The following is an 18719-nucleotide window of genomic DNA, read 5'->3' on the forward strand; positions in this document are numbered from 1 at the left end:
CGAGTGTCATTTCAGGTATTTTCGGAAGCCGTGACGCGCTTTAGCAGCCCGTCAATCAACTCCTCTTCGCTTAGGAATGCCTACTCCCCGCAGGATTCCCTGCTCGGAGCCGGATAACAAGGGCTCATAAAACGATAAGTAGCGGGAAAAAAAAAAAACCCCAGCATACTGCAGATGTTAGCAGTATGCTGGAACTAATGTCAGAAAGTTGATTTGGGGGTGAACTCCCGCTTTAAACTCCCCTCTGTTATCCTATGTGTCCATGCACACATGGAAATTTTTTAGCAGTTTATCAGCAGGGAAGTTTATGGGCTGTCTGAGCGCCCTAAAATCACGTTCAAGAGCTGTTGTTCTGGCCACAAAAAACACGAATAAACTTGCATAAACTCACATTTCAGTAGTCAGAATAAACTAAAGTTCTGGCCAATGAATTACAAAATCACCTAAACTCCAAACTCTGTTTAAACTCACCTAAACTGTTTAGAAACAATCCAGCTTGGGTGAGTTTATAATGCTGATTATTTCCTGTCGGGATAAACAGCTTTTACAGGAAACCAGTGTGCGTGAGGCCTAAGTGTGTGCATTTCCATTTGTATTGGTAATCTCCCATCCTTGTGTATATCCCTTTAGTGACAGAATAATAAACACAAAGATCAAATGTAATGCAAATGGTTTAAATACAAGAAGGCGGTGCAGAATTTAGAGTGTAAATGTTCAGGTAGCTGGTAGTTTTTTTTATGATTTTTTTTTTTTTTATTCTTCTTATGCCGCATACACACGATCGTGGGGGCCCCATCGGTTATTTATCCATAGGTTAAAAAAAAAAGCAATCTTGTTTTAAATTTAACCGATGGATACCTAACCGATAGGAAAAAAAACAATCGTTAGTAGGCACGACCATCGGTTAAAAATCCATGCATGCTCAGAATCAAGTTGACGCATGCTTGGAAGCATTGAACTTCGTTTTTTTTTCAGCACGTCGTTGTGTTTTACGTCACCGCGTTCTGACACGATCCGTTTTTTAACCGATGGTGTGTAGGCACGACTGACTATCAGTCGGCTTCATCGGTTAACCAATGAAAACGGTCCATCAGACCGTTCTCATCGGATGGACTGATCGTGTGTACATGCCATTAGTCTTCTCTTTGGATCTGTGGTACTGTGTTTCCCCGAAAATAAGCCCGGGTCTTATATTAATTTTGGCAACCTAAAACACACTAGGGCTTATTTTTGGGGGGTGTCTTATTTAACTATGGTATGTACAATGATCCTAAAGTGGTTTTATCCTAAAGAAAATAAATAAATAAATCCTTTTCCTTTAAAGCATGATGGATCTCATGTGTCCCCTGTCTTCTCCCCTCCCCCTTCCTGTCAGGTCAGGAGTCAGTATTTTGATGTAAAAAGCATCTTAAAATATGGCACCTTTCTTGCAGCTTCCCTGGCTGTCGCATGGTCTGCCTGGGCTCTTCTCTGCTCCAGGATCCCTGCTGGCGTTGGCCTCCTCCGTGCACTGGGCCGCGGGCGTTGGGCAGGAGGAGAGCAGAGGAGGGGGGGAGCCGGTGTCAGCCTGCTCCGTGCACTGGGGAGGGGGCCGCGGGAGGAGAGCAGAGGAGGGGGGGAGCCGGTGTCCTACTGGGGAGGAGAGCAGAGGAGGGGCGGAGCCGGTGTCCTGCTGGCGTCGGCCTGCTCCATGCACTGGGGAGGGGGCTGTGGGAGGAGAGCAGAGGAGGTGGGGGAGCCGGTGTCCTGCTGGCATCGGCCTGCTCTGTGCACTGGGGAGGGGGTCGCGGGAGGGGGGGGGGGAAGAGAGAGCCGGTGTCCTGCTGGCGTCGGCCTGCTCCGTGCACTGGGTAGGGGGCCGAGGGGGGAGCCGGTGTCCTGCTGGCATCTGCCCGCTCTGTGCGCTGAGGAGGTAGGGGCTGCGGGCATCGGGCGGGAGGAGAGCAGAGAAGGGGGGAGCCAGTGTCCCACTGGCGTCTGCCCGCTCCATGTGCTGAGGAGGGAGGGGCTGTGGGCATCGGGCGAGAGGAGAGGGGGAGCCGCTGCAATCTTTCTGCAAAGTGGATTAAAAAAAAATTTAAACTAATTTTACTAGGGCTTCTTTCAGTACAGCACCTCCCAGGGGGTGGGTCCCCCGGGTACATCCTACTCTCTGCATCATGCAGCCCCAGTTTTTTTTCTGCCTACCGTTAGGAGAAGACATGGCTCCTCTAGGCCCATGTGCTCTGGAGGTTTTTAGGCGATTTTTTTTTTTTTTTTTTTTCGCTTTTATTTTATTTTTCCTGCATTTTTTTTTGGATCCTGGGATCTACAATCAACTGCCGACTGGGTGACAGGCTGGATCCTCGATCCTTGTAGTCCCCCCGTCCCCCCCCCCATGTTCGGCCATCGAGCGTGTGCCGGCCTTTAGCTAGGCGCTGGGCCGTCCACGACATTCCCCGTGCTCTAGGGGTGGCCGGTGAGCGACATGCTCCAGGGCACACATATGACCAGTCTCTATGGCCGTGTCACAGTGTGCCGGGCCGACAGCCATGCCGTAAGCGGACGTTGGTTCTGTCTGGAATGCCTCCAGCCGGTGGTTGCAGGACGGGTAAGTAGTATCCCCTTGGCATGGTGGTTCGGCTGGTGCATTCCTGGGGAGGTCGATCGAGGGTCCGCCCTGCTTTCCTCTCTCTTTTTCCCCGCTTTTTGGGTGGTGGCCGTGAGGTAGGCGGTCCCTGGGGGGCTCCGTTACTACCGGGGAGCTGCGCTGCTGAGGGGTGCTATTTTTCCTGTCCTGTATATGATGCCGTGTGTGCTGGGGGGGTGGGCTGCAGGGTCTGGTGCTTTTACTGTGTTCTGCTGTGTTTGTCACTGTATTTTTAAAACTTGTGTATGGCCGCTATTTTGCTGGTGACGCGCCTCTATTGACTCGGCGGGCCATTTTCTTGTAGTCCGCATGCTGTTTTTTTCTGCATGTCGGCGGCCATCTTGGAAAAGTTTTGGCCTCTAGTGACCAGAATAGCGGCGCCAAAAGCTCTCGGCACTTTTCCTGAGGGACGGCACAGCATGGGCAGCGTTCTCAGCAGCACTACAGCCTGGTCGGGTGGTGAGTCCTCTGGGGGGTCCCCTGCTCTCTGTTGTGGCCGGGAGGGTGGCCTGTGGGTCCTGCCTTGCAGTACAAGGGCAGCATATACGGTGGGTCAGCATGGTGTCCGAACCGGAGGCTTCTACCCCAAGCATGCCAGAGTTAACCCTTAGTGCCCCTTTTCCTGCGGCCTCGGACACTATGACGGCAGTCCTTGAGGCGTTTGTTGCCAGGATTGAAGCGGCGAGTGGCCAGGAGGGGGGTAAAAAGCGCTCCCTCCCTATGCCTTCTTCTGGGGATGTCTCTGACACGGAATCAGGCCCTGCTTCTGCGTCTGGCCCTGGTTCCGTCATGTCAGATGATGCAGGCTTAGCCCACATGGACAGTGAGGATGACTCTGCTTCAGGTTTAGCGCAGAATGTTGGAGCTCTTATCACTGCGGTGCGGGATACTCAGAAACTTGAGGATTTGGCGGAGGCATCAGACATGCCGGTCCCTTTTGGATTCCGCAAGCTACCCCGCACCGCAAAAGTGTTTCCTTGTGTTCCATATCTGGACAAATTGTTGTACAAGGAATGGGATCGGCCGCAGAAAGTTTTTGCTGTTCCAAAATACTTTGCGGTCCGTTATCCTTTTGAGGAGGACTTTCTAAAACAGTGGATCTCTCCCCCTGTGTCCAGACTGAACAAGGCCACCACGTTACCTGTGGAAGGGGCTCCCGCTTTTAAGGACCCTGCAGATAGGAGAACTGAGGCTATGGCCCGCTCCACAGTGGTGGGGTCGGCGGTGAGACCGGTTTTAGCCGGGGCTCTGGTGTCGCAGACACTTACCGAGAAATGGATTTTACGGTGAGTACAAAAATCCTATTTTTCGGGGAAACACGGTACAAGCTTAGAAATCCTATATGTTTGTTCTTTTTACAGTCGGTTTACCTTCATGCAGTCCAATTCCCAAATCATTGCCAGAGTGCCTGTTTGCTGCCATTATTCTATATGGATTTGTGCCCACCTATAGATCACTATATCCCTTTCAGTGTCCATATGTTTACTTTCTTTTTATGCAGTGTTTGGTGTATCTGTGTTTTTTTTTTTTTTTCATTCTATTGACTTGTCCTGCAGTTAATATAATAAGAGTTAATGTTTATTACATGACCAAAAGCAGTACACTTTTCATATTGTTTCAGTCCAATATATTTTGAACTTGTGCAGTACATAAAGTTGCCATATAATGCAGTTATGCTTCATGCTTGCAGATTGAAAGACCCTTCATGGCAAGGATTACGGTCTTTGAAACATAATGGCACAATTAATTGTAGAGATGAAAGCTTGAATCCTAGTAGGAATATATCTGATCTCAGAGTTCAGCTGTGACGTCAAAGTAGAGGCTTCATATTTAATACTCTGTAACAGAAAAGCTTCTTGCTAGGCTAGGAGTATAAACCAAATCAAAGAGAACATCGGTGTATGTTTGAGTAGCTAGTCTTTGTTGCAGATAATTGCAGCATAATTTGACTGTTGGCTTTCAGTTAGTCATGAGAAACTGCTTGTCTGTATTTCATTCTGAAATTTAGATGTAACAGACACAAAGTATTTGTCTAAAGTTTAATATTTTCTTGTGGGCCAAATGGTTCTTCTGATACTTTTCATATTCATTTAACCACTGCAGCCCTGGGAGGTTTTACCCCCATAATGACCAGGCCATTTTTTTGCGATACAGCACTGGGTTAATTTAACTGACAATTGCGTGCGGACGAGCGCCACTCTACCCAACTAAAATGTGTGTGTTACTTTCTGCTACAAGATGTATCCAATAAAAAAATCGAATTTCTTCATTAATTTAGGCCAATATATATGATTTATTCTGCTACATATTTTTGGTAAACAAATCCCAATAAGCATATAGTGATTGGTTTGCGCAAAAGTTATAGGCCCAGATTCTCAAAGACTTACGACGGCGTATCTCCAGATACGCCGTCGTAAGTCCGAATGGCCGCCGTCGTATCTATGCGCCTGATTCATAGAATCGGTTGCGCATAAATTCTGCCAAGGTACGAGCGGCGTAAGTCTCCTACGCCGTCGTATCTTGGGTGCATATTTACGCAGGCCGCTAGGTGGCGCTTCCGTTGATTTCCGCGTTGAATATGTAAATGAGCACGTACGTACACCCGTCACAATTAGTTACGCCGTTTACGTATTACATACGCCGGCGTAAAGATAAAGCTGGTCTCTAGGTGGCGCAGCCCATGCAAGGTATGGATGTCGGAACAAGCGTATCTTTTTACGCAAGTCGTACGTGAATGGGGCTGTGCGTAGGTTACGTTCACGTCACAGGCATTGAGCCGGCGTATCTTTGGGCGTAAATACGACGTGATACTGAGCATGCGCCGTTCGTTCGGCCATGCATCTACATGGGGTCAAGCTTAATTTAAATACAACACGCCCACGACCTGCCTACTTTGAAATACGCGCGCTTACGCCGACCGATTTACGCTACGCCGCCGAAACTTAGGACGCAAGTGCTTTGTGAATACAACACTTGCCTCTCTAAGTTGTGGCTTATAGCGTAAATAAGATACGCTACGCCCGCACAACGTTATGCCGCCCTATGTGAATTTGGGCCATAGCGTCTACAAACTATGGGATGATATTACATTTTTAATAAATTTTACCAGTAATGGCAGATTTTTAGCGGGATTGTGGCAGACAAATTGGACACCTAGCTGACACTTTTTTGGGAACCAGTGACATTATTACAGTGATCATTGTTAAAATATGCACTGTTACTGTACAAATTATACTGGCAGGGAAGGGGTTAACATCAGGGGCGATCAATTTCTTAAGTGTGTCCCTAGTTGGTGCTTGCTAACTGTGTGGGGGATGGTCTGACTGGATAAAGACAGAGATCTGTGTTTCTGCTTAGTAGGAACGCAAGGGCCTAGATTCACGTAGGGCGGCTTTACGTTGTGCCGGCGTAGCGTATCTTATTTACGCTATGCCTCCGCTAATTAGAGAGGCAAGTGCTGTATGCACAAAGCACTTGTGTCCTACGTTACGGCGGCGTAGTGTAAATCGGCCGGCGTAATTCAAAGTAGGCAGGCCATTGGCGTGTTGTATTTAAATTAAGCGTGACCCCATGTAGATGCATGGCCGAACGAACCATGTATCACATCGTATTAACGCCCAAAGATACGCCGGCTCAATGCGGCGTATCTACGTGAACGTAACCTACGCACAGCCCCATTCACGTACGACTTGCGTAAACGACGTAAAAATATACGCTTGTTCCGACGTCCATACCTTGCATGGGCTGCGCCACCTAGAGACCTGCTTTATCTATACGCCGGAGTATGTCTTACGTAAACGGCGTAACTAATTGCGACGGGCGTACGTTCGTGAATCGGCGTATCTTGCTCATTTACATATTCAACGCGGAAATCAACGGAAGCGCCACCTAGCGGCCAGCGTAAATATGCACCCCAAGATACGACGGCGTAGGAGACTTACGCCGCTCGTATCTTGGCCAAATCTATGCGTAACTGATTCTATGAATCAGGCGCATAGATACGCCGGCGGCCATTCGGACTTACAACGGCGTATCTGGAGATACGCCGTCGTAAGTCTTTGAGAATCTGGGCCAAGATCTCTATCTTCCCTGTCAGAATCGCGATCTGACTTGTTTATATCTGATTAGGGCTACAGTAACTTATATGCGGGCCAACACATGCTTCAGGTCACACACTCGACCTAATTTTCAGACAAAATCTGAAAATAAGCATTTTAGAAAACGAACCATTGCCATGGACAGACCACCATGCAATCAATTTCATAATCTCCAAAATTCCCCCAGTGATAAAAGCACCGAAGCCGGTGACAATACACTGGGCTAGATCTCAGAAGAAGCTCCATTCGGAACTCTTTAAATCTACCTTGGGAAACAGAATCAAAACAATCCATCCACATCAAACAGCCGCAGATACACTGGATGCCATAAACGCAGCCCTGCTACAGTCAGCCGATTTAGTAGCACCGAAACGCAAAGCCTGCATCCGAAAAAGAAAGTCTGGCTGGTTCAACAACCAGCTGTCGCTTCTGAAGCAAGAGCGCAGAAGGGCGGAAGCCGCCTGGAAAAGAAGCCCTGCAGAGGATAACCTCATCTACAAGGCAATAACAACACGATATCATAAAGAAATCTTCGAAGCCAAGAAACATAATTTTTCTATGGCGATTAACAGCGCCCTAAACCGCCCCCGCGAACTCTTCAAGATGGTCACCCAGACCATGAATCCAGGATGTCTTGAAGTCCCCAACTCAGACACCCAAGAGTTCTGTAATGAACTATCGGATTTCTTCATCAACAAAATTGAAAGAATCCGGGAAAGCATCTTGCAAAACAATACCGCCCTCAACCCCACCGTCAATCAACCACAAAACACCCACAGAAACGCTCTACAATCAACAAAGTTCACTCTGGAACCGATCTCCATCGATACCACAAAAAATATCATTGGTGCTTTGCGGAACAGCACATCGCCCAATGATATCATCCCCACCAAACTGCTGAAGGAATGTGCCGACATCCTGGCACCACCCATCACACAGCTTATAAACCAGTCATTTAAGGAAGGCACAGTGCCATCCCTGTTGAAAGAGGGCACAATCCAGCCCATCTTGAAAAAACCTAACCTGGATCCCAAGGACCCAACTCACCGCCGTCCCATAACAGGCCTAAATGTTCTCTCCAAGATAATGGAGAAAGTAGTGGTACAACAGCTGCAACAGCATCTAGATACCCACAATCTACTGGATCCATTACAATCAGGCTTCCGTCCCGGACACGGGACAGAAACGGCCTTACTCAAAATATGGGACGATGCCCTCGAGGCCGCAGACGAAGGAGAATCTTGTCTCCTGGTTCTGCTGGACCTAAGCGCAGCCTTTGACACGGTAGACCACAAACTGTTACTGATGCGACTAGCCAAGGTAGCAGAAGTCGCAGAAGGTGATTTACCATGGTTTTCTTCCTTTCTTGAAAACCGATCACAAACAGTTAAATTGGGTTCTTTCACGTCGGAAAAGCGCACAATGTCATGTGGAGTCCCCCAAGGATCCCCCCTGTCACCCCCGGTGCTTTTCAACATCTATCTTCGCCCTCTCTTTGATATTATCAGTAGCCAAGAACTACTCTATCACTCTTATGCAGAAGTAAAAAAAATGTATTTCTTTATCGTACATCACGGGACACAGAGTCTTAATCATTACTATCTGGGTTATATTCCACCATCAGGTGCTGGACACTGGTGTAATCAATTAGAACAGGAAGTTCCCTCCCTATATAACCCCTCCCATACTGGGAGCACCTCCAGTTTTTTCACCAGTGTCTAAGGTGTTGGTCACGAATTAACATGTGCTCTGAGGAGCTCCACTGGAGGGATCCATGATGGATGTAAAAAGCCTCCATAAAATCCGGATCCGTCCAAGGTGCTTCATAGCCAAAGTGGAAGGTACCCGGGCCTCGGTACGAAGAACAAGGTTTTGCCTATAATGCTTCTCTCTGAGAGCTGGACCCTGGGTTCCAGTACATTGGTCGATGTCAAAGACCAAATATTTTTTCTGTTGCCAGGGTGCTATATAGGTCCAGGGGAGAGGTGACCTGCTATGGACCCCAGTCCCTGAAGGTCTGAGACGAAGCCCGCGTTGAGGGGTGAAGGCTGGGCCTTTTGCTTTGCAATACCCTGCAGCGTGGAAAGGTAAGCGGAGGTACCTACGGGACTTGGTCCGACAGTGGGTTCTCCATTGGGGATTATGGGTCTCGCCTATTTTATGCTTCTATGCATGGGCAACTTAACCACAAAGTCTTTTGAGACAGGATGGCTCTGGCACCCATATACCTCCCCAAGTGGGTCCTAGCCGCTGAAGGGGCTATTGGGTCTTGCCTATAATGCATGTGTGCCTTGGCAAAGAAACCACTATGTCTGTTGAGACAGGATGGCTGTAATACCCATAGATCTCCCATTCAGGAGGTTGGTACCCCTACATGAGTATGTCTTATCTGTTTTCCACGAAGGGCCCTAAGAGGACATGCCGGGTGTTTCGCTTGCCATGCTTTCCAGAAACGGAAGCTCAAGGTTAGCTGATCTAGGGTGCGGCTTACTGCCTCCGCTTCAGGCTCTGCCACGATGGGGGGGGGTCCCTCGTAGTCTCTACGGCTCCTTGGGGGATCTCCCTCTCCCCCCGCCTCCACCATTCCCCTACGCGCGCGTGCGTAAGAGGGGCGCGCTTTGAAGGCGGGTGGGCGATGTGGTTGCCGCTGGCGCACGTGCGCCGGCTCATGGTGCAGACGCAGGGCGGCCCCTTCAAAAGGCCCAGACGTCAGAGAAGCCAGGGGGACACGGTAGCTTGAGCACGTAAGCACCTTGTGGAAATTGGATACAGATTCATTTAAGACACCTACTCGGCATCTAGCTGTGTTAGCAAGCATTATTTGCTAGACTAAGTTCAGCTGTTGATGCACCAGGGTTAAAGTTCCTCTGCTTTTTGCTTAGGACTCTTTTGTCTCCCCGTAAAAGAGGGTTCAGGGGTAGGAAGGGGTATCACCACCTAAATCTGGTGGCCCTTTTTATCATGCTTGCATGATACTATCCTCCCCTGTAGAGACTTAAAGCGGGGGTTCACCCTATCGACGAAAAAAAAAATTTTTTTTTCTTTTACCATAAAATCAGGCATTGTAGCGCGAGCTACAGTATGCCTGTCCCGAATTTTTTACCCCCGTACTCACCTTGTACGCGTAGATCGAAGATACCGGGGAATGGGCGTGCCTATGGAGACGGAGGATGATTGACGGCCGGCTCTGGCGCGTCACGCTTCTCCGGAAATAGCCGAAATAGGCTTGGTCTTCACGGCGCGTGCGCATAGCCTGTGCGCAGGCGCCGTGAAGAGCCGAGACCTACTCCGGCTGTCTTCGGGGAGAGTGATGTGCCAGGGCCGGCCGTCAATCATCCTCCCTCTCCATAGGCACGCCCATTCCCCGCGGGAGCCGAAAAATACGATCTCCGATTACAAGGTGAGTCCGGAGTCCGCGCTACAATGCCTGTCTCGATGGTAAAATCGTGTCGGGGGGGGGGGGGGGTGAACTACCGCTTTAAGATAGCTCACATAATTAGCTATCAGCCCTGTCAGGCGTGAGCCTCCCCCAACATTGCAGCACTCTGCATATGTTTTGTTGCATTGCATGTATAGGTCTATAAGAGGTTAACTGCTATATTCACAGCAGCCTCACAAGCAGAAAACAGGGTGTGTCCCTTTCCCTGCTCTAATTCCTCAAACAAGGGATTGAAAGACCTGAGGATGAAGGTTCACTGTCAGTGAACAGATAACAGGTGTTAATGAGGAGAAAACTATCAGAAGCCCCAAAAGCTCTGGTTGCAGCTGCAGTCTTTTCAGAGATCCAAGCTGCATATAACTTCACTTGGCCTAGACGGCCAGAGCCTCTGTCTCCTTTAAAGTCCTCATCCTGGTGTTGGCTTCAGGCTAACCGAATGCACAACAGGGGGGGTGCACATTTGCTGCTGTGCACATGGCTAACGTTGCAGGTTTGCGGAGACGCACATCTGCAGAGCATAACTGCCTCTTTACAGTCCACATGTTTGCATGAAGTACATGAGTTTGGAATGTTCAAAATGCATGTGGGGTAAAAACTGGTAACAAAGCATGTTTTATTGTTGATCACATAAAGAGACATGTTATTTTGTTCGTATGATTTTATATGTTCACATAAGGGTGTTTAATCACAGCAAAGTGCCTAAAATCGCATAAAAATGCTTAAGTGCATAAAGATGCGGGATCTCACATGGTTACTTGATAACCCAGGTCCTTGATTACCCAAGGTTATTTAGGTCACACAGAGAGGCTTGTTTCCACAGGAATGCCTAAAATCACATAAAGATGCTTAAGTGCATAAAGATGCGGGAGCACACATGGTTACCTGATAATCCAGGTCCTTGATTACCCAAAGTTATTTAGGTCAAACAGAGAGGCTTGTTTCCACAGGAATGCCTAAAATCGCATGAAAATGCTTAAGTGCATAAAGATGCGGGATCACACATGGTTACCTGATAAACCAGGTCCTTGATTACCCAAGGTTATTTAGGTCACACAGAGAGACTTGTTTCCATAGGCATGTCTAAAATCGCATGGAAATGCTTAAGGGCTTAAGGATGCGACATCACACATGGTTATCTGATAACCCGAGTCCTTGATTATCCAAGGATATTTGGTCGTACGGAGAGGCTTGTTTTATACAGGAGTGCCTGAAATCGCATAAAGATGCGGGATCACACATGGTTACCTGATAACCCGAATCCTTGATTACCCAAGGGTATTTGGTCACACAGAGAGGCGTGTTTCCACAGGAATGCCTAAAACCGCATAAAGATGCTGGAGTGCATAGAAATGCGGAATCACACAGGTTTACCTGACAAACCACAATCCTTGATTACCCAAGGATATTTGGTCACACAGAGAGGCCTTTTTACACAAAAAGGTCTGAAATCGCATAAAGATGCTGAAGTGCATAAAGAACCATGTGTGAACCCGCATATCTGATCACCCGAGTCCTGGATTACTCAGGCATATTTGGTCACACAGAGAGGTTGTGTCCGCAAAAATGCCAAAAATCGCATTAAAAGGCTTAATTGCAAAAAAAAAATTGCTGGATCGCACAGTGGTGCTCGATCATACAAGAATCCTTGGTCCCACAAGGGTACTTGTCCGCACAGGAGTGCTTAAGATGCATAGATGTTGGATCGCATGAAAATTTGCTGAATCGCATAAGAATGCATGTTTGCCTAGAGTTTGACTTAGGAGGCATTATAATTAGGTTTCCTTAATTATACAGGATTCCTTGGCCTTACATAGGCGCATACTTGCTTGCAGGATGCTTGTTCATAGCTCACATGCTATATGTATGCGTGTATACAGCACGCCCCCTTTTTTGTGTGTTTGCGGAAAACATATTCTTATGAACTCACGCTTCTATGAACACACGCTTCCATAGAGGCATATGGCTTTAAAGGTTGCCACATGCACATAGGGGGAGCTATTTGCATCTGTGTTTATTTGCAAGGCTGCTAGGGCCCGCCTCTAGCAGGGCTAAAGGCCCAGAGTTTAGCAGTTATGTCATTCCGAGGCAAACCCGTGCTGACAGATCAGTCAGTAGCATGGCTGGGCCTAGGGGAGTCCAGCATGATTAATTATCTGGAACTCCTGGGTTGGGATCCCAGTCTAGAGGGAATATGCTGTCTTTATTCAAACACAGTTCCCTATGCTCAGTTTTATTCAAGGCTGATATAAACTTTGCTCTGTCGGCCTGGAACGAGTGGATCCTAACTTAGCATTATCCTAGGAGTCTTGTCCCAGGGATATGCTGGAATTTCAGTTTAGGGTTCTTAACTGAATGATTGGCAGAAGGGAATATCCTTCATACCCATTACCTGGGAGCAGGTTGCGAGGACTGGCCTCTAGGGATAGAATCCAGGCCTGGAAGAGGGAGCCTTATCTGCTAGCTTTCTAGAGCTACGGATGGAGCATCCGGCTTAAGGACCTGAACGTTTAGGTTACAGGGTTGCTCTGTCTGAATACAATCTGACTATGCCTCTCTAGTGGTTTACTTTGGTTACCAGAGAAGAGCTTGTGCCTTGCCTATTGTCAATTGTCATTTCATGGAATGCTAGATTGGCAGGCGATTCGCTGGAGCCATCAACAATCGGGTCCGGGAGATTGGCCTCTACACCCCGACTTTTTTCTGACCAAATGTCACAGAAACGTTACCCTGCACATAAAGGGTGTTGACGTCCAGGTTCAACAAGAGGTTGAACAACTTTGTGTCAAGGCCAAAGGATCCACCCGCATGCGGGACAGATTTTTTAGTGACTTCCATGCTACATCAGAAGAGAACGGAAGCTGGCTTAATTGCTCCAGCATAGCCCATACAACCTTACTGCGCAGGGACAGCAGAACTGATCGTAGAGGACCCAGGGTCCCTTACAGCTTGTCCAGGCCTGCTTTGCAGGGTTACATCCTGTCTTGCATACATGTGTATTAATGGTCTGGCTGTTATAGCCTGCATTCTTGAGGATCGGGGCGTACAGAATCAGCGGCAGTTACCTTGATTCATACAGGACAGCTGGCCTCCAGGACCAGATATCCTAGGATATGGAAGGCCCATATTCCTGGTGTGAAACCAAGGGGTGGAATCCTTGGTAGTAGGTCCTAGGTAAAATTCTTACCTTTCTACATTGGAAAAGAGATGGAGCTGGCCTTAAGTTCCATCAAGGGTCCGATCTTGGCACACTCTTGATCTGGGCCGTTATACAAGGGGTGACAGGTATAAGTCCGCCAGTTAAGGCGCCCTTGTGCTCAGAGGATTGGATCCAGTATGCTGGCTTACAGAGTCAGCACCTTGGGCTGATGCACCATAAATATTTCCCTTTATCCTTCTAAAGAGGGAATTGGTGTTCTTGGTTGCGGCTGCCTCCGCAAGAGAGTATTGGCAACTTTCTTTGTATAGAGCCATACTTAATTATTTGTACAAGAAGGGTGATGTTAAATACTCACCCAACCTTATTGGCTAGAAGGATCCAGTGTTCACTTGAATTAAGATATTCTTGCCTTCCTTTTCCTTTTTTTCAGGACCTTGATCCGCGGAAGGAGAGGTTATTGCTTTCTCTTAATAAAGAATAAGAGCAGTTAAAGATCTATCTGAAGGCTTCAGATATAGAAACCTAACGTGTTGTTGCCAGAAAGCCCCTAGATGGGGCGGGCAGTGTTCAGATCGGCTATTAAAATGGCTATGCGCTCTCTCGTTATAGTAAGAGTGGTCAAGACCTATCTGAAGCGGCTGCTCGGATACGGAAGACTGATGTTGGTGCGCTACCAGGAGGCCCCAGCAAGGGGCAGGCAGCGTCTAAATCAACTATTGTCAAATGTTGATTCATCAGGTTATTATTCAGGCTTGTGGTTTATAGAGAGGGCTTCCTGTTTCTTTTTGGGGTACACCCTACCAGGATAGTAAGCACTTCATGCGGGGTGCATTACCAAGCCTTTATGACTCAGATATCCTATCAAGTGAACATAAGACGGCAGGAGGATGCAGCCTTTTTTTGTTGGCACAATATGCGGCAGGCAGCATTAGAATTCCTCGTGTCTGATGGCAGTCTGCATTGTTGGTGTCTCCCTCCCCTCAGTAAGCATTGCTTTAGGACATCCCAGATAGTAATGATTAAGACTCTGTGTCCCGTGATGTACGATAAAGAAAATAGGATTTTTATAACAGCTTACCTGTAAAATCCTTTTCTTGGAGTACATCACGGGACACAGAGTCCCCACCCCTCTTGTTTGGGGATATTGGGACACTTATTGCTTGGGACAAAAACTGAGGTGCTCCCAGTATGGGAGGGGTTATATAGGGAGGGAACTTCCTGTTCTAATTGATTACACCAGTGTCCAGCACCTGATGGTGGAATATAACCCAGATAGTAATGATTAAGACTCTGTGTCCCGTGATGTACTCCAAGAAAAGGATTTTACAGGTAAGCTGTTATAAAAATCCTATTTTTCGCATCTGCAACAAAAAGGATCATCATCCCAGTTTAGAGAAATGTCTCTCTTTGATAGAAAACTGGATGACAAAGAGTTATCTTAAACTCAACAGTTCAAAAACAGAACTCCTTATGTTTCACGCCAGCTGAAAGAGTCAACTGGCAACAACCTGGACACCCCCGCCCATTCTGGGCCAAATCATCACCCCTAGCTCCAAAGTCAAAAGTCTCGGGGTCATCTTCGACACCTTCATGACAATGGACGCACAAATAGGGTCAGTAGTCAGCGGAGCGCACCATCTGTTGCGCCTACTACGCAGACTTATTCCATTTATCCCCAAAGAAGACGTAGCAGTCGTGGTGGGAACAATCGTGAATTCCAGACTGGACTATGCTAACGCCCTGTACCTCGGACTCCCAAAGTACCAAATCTCCCGTCTGCAAGTCGTTCAGAATACGGCCGCCAGACTGGTGACTGGGAAAAAAAAATGGGAATCAATCTCACCTTCGTTGAGAACCCTTCACTGGCTGCCAGTAAAAGACAGAATTGCATTTAAAGCACTCTGCCTGACACATTAAGTGTATCCATGGGAAGGCTCCGCAATATCTTTGCGACAAGATAGAACCTCACAATTCGAAACGCGTACTGCGATCCACCGACCAAAATCTGGTCAGGGTACCAAAAACCAAATACAAGTCCAAAGGAGAAAGAAGGTTTGCTTTTCAGGGTCCTAGACTATGGAACGCTTTACCAACCAGCATTCGGTTGGAGGAAAACCACCTGACTTTCAGAAGACGGATCAAAGCTCTGCTCTTTTGATGTCATGAGACACGAACAACTAGCGTCCAGAAGCGATTCAGTTCGCATGCGCCGCGCTTTATAAGTTTTTCATTCATTCATTCATATAGGCAGATCGCTGTTCTGCCTCTCTGGGGAGCGATCGTGGGTGACCGTCGGATCTGCCAGGTAAATAGTTAAACAAAGCCACACTAAAAAAAATTAAATATGTAAATTGTGGTGAGCAATTAGTCCATAAACTGTGAGTAAATCCAAACACCATTCATAAGGCAATAGGTATTCAGTTTATAGCATACAAATGCGTATATCCTGAAAGTATGACTTTCAACACCACCACAGAATTGTGCACCTCCACTGAGTAAAGTATGCGCTTACCGGAAGGCGAGCTATATAAGCTTGCGGCTATTAACCCAGCCAGGGCCTTTATCCAGGAGGTTCAGAAACGGCACTCAAGGTACTTGATATGGTGAAGTAAAAGCGACAGGTAGCCAGGGAGACTCGGATCACTCACTCAGTGGTCATGGATGTGAACCATGCATTACCCCAAAATGGAAAGGAGCTCACCATAGTGTGAAATCTTAACTTTACAAATGTATTAAAATTAAAGATTGCGCTTACAAGAAGTAGGAATAAAAACATCAAAAGGTTAAAAGCCGGCCAGCTTGCGAACACCTGTCTACTCGGATTTACAATGTGATGATGTTGGTACGGCCTCTCTAGTGGCCAAACCCTATTAGACTGTAATTAAGCCCCTCAAAATTATATCTATAAAATATGGGGTTGATCTAAAAGAATCAAAAATAATTAAAAATAGGAAAAAAATTGGTGAAGATGAAAGAGGGCAGTTACTGAATGTACTCGGGAGGGGAGGTAGTAATGTGCATAACTTACAGTTGTATAGGGAAACCCTGTGTAGTTACTACAGGGTGGAACAGCCTTAAGAAGGAGTAATAAAGGTATTCTCTGCCGGTCCACACATAAAACAAAATGTCCCCAACCAAACGCCAAAACGAGCCTACAAGGTCTCCCTTGCCGGTGCCTATAAATATGTTTAAACATGGCAGCTATCATAAGGCTTGTCCCTGCGCCCACCACACTGAAAATACGACTCTATACTATCCATAAAGCGAACCAGCTTTTTTTTTTCTGGATAGTAAAACTTTTTTTTTTTCTCTTATCGTCCATGGACAGACACAGCCTTCACAAGTCTTGACCTTTTGGGTTATGTTCCTGTTCATAGGAGAGGACTAGGCAGAACATTTAAATACATGTTTCTTTAACAGAGTTGAACAGCCCCGCCCAGGGGGCAGTCCCTCCGGACATAATCCTCCTCCCTGCAGCATGCAGGGGAGAAGGATGTGGCTCCCCTTTGGGCCCAGCTCCCTGAAGAATTTTTTATTTTTTTAAAAGTTTGAGATTCTTCTATCAACTGCTGGCTGGGTGACAGGCTGGATATATAGATCCTTGTAGTCTTCCCAGTCCGGCCATCGAGCGTGAGCACACCTTGGCTAAGCGCTGGGTCTGCCACGACATACCCCATGACTCCTGGGGTGGCCGGTGGACTTTTTGCTCCAGGGTCCACACATGACTGGGCTGTTTTGTTGTATGCCTGTCAGGAATGCGCTAGCGGGTCCTCGCATGGACGGGTAAGTACAGTCCCTCCTGCCTCGGCGGGTTGGAACGGCTGAGCATTCCTGGGGTTAGGGGGTTCTCCTATGCTCCCTTACCCTGCTCTCTGTCACCTTTCCCTCTACTGCTCTACAGACCTCGCTGCTACCGGGGTGGACCTGTGGGGGCGCTCCGTTTCCCGGTGGGGTGTCTGGGCCCGTGTTTGTTTTTTTTTATGTGGGGGTGTGCTCTGCCTCAGAGAAGCCCCTATTCATCCTTCTTATACACATTGCCGCCATTTTGGCGGCGCCATTTTTAGCATGCCTGCTGATTACAATTGATTTTCCCATTGGCAGCCATTTTGTCGTGGCCGCGCTATGATGCAGCTTATTGCGGGCGGCCCGCGGGTAGACCCTCCCAGGCTGACAAAGGCTCAGCTGGGGGACAGAAACGTCCCTGGGTGCATAACCTGAACAAACCGGCATCCAAACCCGCCACCGCATTAAGTTTTGCCCCCCGCCCCACTCATGGGTGGGGGGAGGCTTCGCAGGTTCACGGCTCAGTGCACCTCCCTGCTCTCCGACCAGTGGGTCTGCAAGGTGGTCTTTTCGGAGTACAAGATAGATTCTTTCCCTCAAATCTCCCTCTCCTTCCGGCTCGTCGGTCTGCCCTTGGCAGTGCAAGACTTGCTAAGTTGCAGGGTAATTTTACCTGTTCCGCAGGACAAGAGGTTTCAGGGATTTTATTCGAATCTGTGGTCTCGAAGGACTGGGTCCGTCCAATCTTGGACCTCAAAGCCCTAAATGCCTTTGTGAGAGTACGGAAGTTCCGCATGGAATCCATTCCCTCGGGGAATCCATTCGCTCCATCTGGCGTCCTTGGACATCAAGGACGCATACTTGCATGTCCCAGGTTCGCTGGACTTTACAGGAATCCTGTCTGCCGATCAATGTCCTGGAACTTTCGGGCGATCAGGCTATGCCTCTCCTCGTGGTCGAGGAGGTTGCAAGGTCGCCCAATCAGGATCCAGTCGGACAACGCCACGGCGGTGGCTTATGTCAACCATCGGGGGAACACGGAGCTTGGCTGCAGCGTCCGAGGTCGCTCACATCCTAAGGTGGGCTGTAAGAAGCGTGCCTGCTCTATCAGCCGTCTACATTACAGGCGTTGAAAACTGGCAGGCAGACTACCTGAGTCGCCAGATGCTGGACCAGGGGGAATGGTCATTGCATCCGGAGGTGTTTCAACTCCTTTGCAGGAGGTGGGGCACACTGGACGTGGATCTCCTGGCCTCTCGCCTCAACCGTAAAGTGTTGAGTTTCATGGGCAGGTCCAAAGAACGTTGGTGGCCCCCTGGGGTCAGCATCGGCTAATTTATGCCTTTCCCCATTTGAAGTTGTTTCCTTGGCTGCTCCGCAGAGTGGAGGCCGAAGGGATCCCAATGATTCTAATCGTTCCAGATTGGCCCCGGCGTTCTTGGTACGCCAATCTTGTGCGCCTGGTGGCGGATGCACCCTGTCGGCTGCCAATGCGGGAGGACCTTCTGTCTCAAGGTCCCATACTTCATCCTGCTTTACAGGGGCTGGCTTTAACGGCATGGCTATTGAAAGCCAGGTACCAAGGGACCAAGGTCTTTCCGACTCGGTCATCTT

At 48.2% G+C, this 18719-nt stretch overlaps 1 protein-coding gene across 6 annotated transcripts in view; it reads left to right on the forward strand.

Annotated features, from left to right (window-relative positions):
* GABPB1 (GA binding protein transcription factor subunit beta 1) overlaps positions 1-18719 on the forward strand; it is a 67570-nt gene that overhangs the window by 28502 nt on the left and 20349 nt on the right. The gene's annotated exons all lie outside the window — the stretch shown is intronic.

Source organism: Rana temporaria, chromosome 3 (genome assembly GCF_905171775.1).
Source record: "Rana temporaria chromosome 3, aRanTem1.1, whole genome shotgun sequence".
Taxonomy (NCBI): Eukaryota; Metazoa; Chordata; class Amphibia; order Anura; family Ranidae; genus Rana; species Rana temporaria.